A 3492-nucleotide genomic window follows, 5' to 3' on the forward strand; every position below is an offset into this window, starting at 1 on the left:
ATTTTTATCTCTAAAATTTTGACCTCCTTTCCCCCGTGTTACAGTTGTATATCTATTTTATCTATAACATTTTGATCTCCCCCCCCCCCCCGTGTTACAGTTGTATATCTATTTTATCTATAACATTTTGCCCTCCCCCCCCCCGTGTTACAGTTGTATATCTATTTTATCTAAAACATTTTGACCGCCTTTCCCCCCGTGTTACAGTTGTATATCTATTTTATCTATAACATTTTGACCTTCCCCCCACCCCCGTGTTACAGTTGTATATCTATTTTATCTATAACATTTTAACCTCCTTTCCCCCGTGTTACAGTTATAGATCTATTTTATCTATAACATTTTAACCTCCTTTCCTCCCGTGTTACAGTTGTATATCTGTTTTATCTATAACATTTTGACCGCCTTTCCCTCCTTGTTACAGTTCTATATCTATTTTATCTATAACATTTTGACCTCCCCCCTCCCCCCGGTGTTACAGTTATATATCTATTTTATCTATAACATTTTAACCTCCTTTCCTCCCTTGTTACAGTTGTATATCTATTATATCTATAATATTTTGACCTCCTCCCTCCCCACCCCCCGTGTTACAGTTGTATATCTATTTTATCTATAACATTTTAACCTCCTTTCCCCCCTTGTTACAGTTGTGTATCTATTTTATCTATAACATTTTAACCTCCCCCCCCCGTGTTACAGTTGTATATCTATTTTATCTATAACATTTTAACCTCTTTTCCCCCCTTGTTACAGTTGTATATCTATTATATCTATAACATTTTAACCTACCCCCCTCCCCCCCCCCGTGTTACAGTTGTATATCTATTTTATCTATAACATTCTGACCTCCCCCCACCGTGTTACAGTTGTATATCAATTTTATCTATAACATTTTGACCGCCTTTCCCTCCTTGTTACAGTTGTATATCTCTTTTATCTATAACATTTTGACCTCCCCCCCCCCTGTGTTACAGTTGTATATCTATTTTATCTATAACATTTCAACCTCATTTCCTCCCGTGTTACAGTTGTATATCTATTTTATCTAAAACATTTTCACCTCCTCCCCCCCCCCCCCCCCCCCCCCCGTGTTACAGTTGTATATCTATTTTATCTATGACATTTTGACCTCCCCCCCGTGTTACAGTTCTATATCTATTTTATCTATAACATTTTGACCTCCCCCCCCTTGTTACAGTTGTATATCTATTTTATCTATAACATTTTAAACTAACAACCCCCCCCCCCTGTGTAACAGTTGTATATCTATCATATCTATAACATTTTAACCTAAACCCCTCCCCGTGTTACAGTTGTATATCTATTTTATCTATAACATTTTAACCTCCTTTCCCTCCTTGTTACAGTTGTATATCTATTTTATCTATAACATTTTAACCTCTTTTCCCCCCTTGTTACAGTTGTATATCTATTTTATCTATAACATTTCAACCTCATTTCCTCCCGTGTTACAGTTGTATATCTATTTTATCTATAACATTTTGACATCCCCCCCGTGTTACAGTTGTATATCTATTATATCTATAATATTTTAACCTCCTTTCCCCCCGTGTTACAGTTGTATTGTATATCTATTTTATCTATAACATTTTAACCTCTCCCCCCCCGTGTTACAGTTGTATATCTATTTTATCTATAACATTTTAACCTCCTTTCCCCCCTTGTTACAGTTGTGTATCTATTTTATCTATAACATTTTAACCTCCCCCCCCCCCCGTGTTACAGTTGTATATCTATTTTATCTATAACATTTTAACCTCCTTTCCCCCCTTGTTACAGTTGTTTATCTATTTTATCTATAACATTTTAACCTCCCCCCCCCCCCGTGTTACAGTTGTATATCTATTTTATCTATAACATTTTAACCTCTCCCCCCCCTTGTTACAGTTGTATATCTATTTTATCTATAACATTTTAACCGCCTTTTCCTCCTTGTTACAGTTGTATATATATTTTATCTATAACATTTTGACCCCCCCCCCCCCCCGTGTTACAGTTGTATATATATTTTATCTATAACATTTTAACCTAACCCCCCCGTGTTACAGTTGTATATCTATTTTATCTATAACATTTTAACCTCCTTTCCCCCCGTGTTACAGTTGTATATATATTTTATCTATAACATTTTGACCTCCCCCCCCCCCCCGTGTTACAGTTGTATATCTATTTTATCTATAACATTTTAACCTCCTTTCCCCCCGTGTTACAGTTGTATATCTATTTTATCTATAACATTTTAACCTAAACCCCCCCCCCCCCCCGTGTTACAGTTGTATATCTATTTTATCTATAACATTTTAACCTCCTTTCCCTCCTTGTTACAGTTGTATATCTATTTTATCTATAACATTTTAACCTCTTTTCCCCCCTTGTTACAGTTGTATATCTATTATATCTATAACATTTTAACCTCCTTTCCCCCCTTGTTACAGTTATATATCTATTTTATCTATAACATTTTAACCTCCCCCCCCCTCTTGTAACAGTTGTATATCTATTTTATCTATAACATTTTAACCTCCTTTCTCCCCGTGTTACATTTGTATATCTATTATATCTATAACATTTTAACCTCCTTTCCCCCCTTCTAACAGTTGTGTATCTCTTTTATTCTAAAACATTTTAACCTCCTTTCCCCCGTGTTAGAGTTGTATATCTATTTTATCTATAACATTTCAACCTCATTTCCTCCCGTGTTACAGTTGTATATCTATTTTATCTATAACATTTTGAACTGCCCCCCTCCCCCCGTGTTACAGTTGTATATCTATTTTATCTATAACATTTTAACCTCCTTTCCCCCCGTGTTACAGTTATATATCTATTTTATCTCAAACATTTTGACCGCCTTTCCCCCCGTGTTACAGTTGTATATCTATTTTATCTAAAACATTTTCACCTCCTCCCCACCCCCCCGTGTTACAGTTGTATATCTATTTTATCTATAACATTTTAACCTCCTTTCCCCCCGTGTTACAGTTGTATATCTATTTTATCTATAACATTTTTACCCCCCCCCCCCCCCCCCGTGTTACAGTTGTATATCTATTTTATCTATAACATTTTAACATCCTTTCCTCCCGTGTTACAGTTGTATATCTATTTGATCTATAACATTTTACAGTTGTATATCTATTTTATCTAACCTTTCCCCCCGTGTTACAGTTGTATATCTATTTTATGTATAACATTTTGACTCCCCCGTGTTACAGTTTTATATCTATATCTATAACATTTTAATCGTGTTACAGTTGTATATCTATTTTTTTAACATTTTAACCTCCCCCCCCCCGTGTTACAGTTGTATATCTATTTTATCTATAACATTTTAACCTCCCCCCCCGTGTTACAGTTGTATATCTATTTTATCTATAACATTTTAACCTCCTTTCCCCCCGTGTTACAGTTGTATATATATTTTATCTATAACATTTTGACCCCCCCCCCCCGTGTTACAGTTGTATA

This window comes from Ylistrum balloti, unplaced genomic scaffold (assembly GCF_031769215.1).
Source record: "Ylistrum balloti isolate Yb309-2 unplaced genomic scaffold, AGI_CSIRO_Ybal_v1 Utg371060, whole genome shotgun sequence".
NCBI classification, from domain to species: Eukaryota; Metazoa; Mollusca; class Bivalvia; order Pectinida; family Pectinidae; genus Ylistrum; species Ylistrum balloti.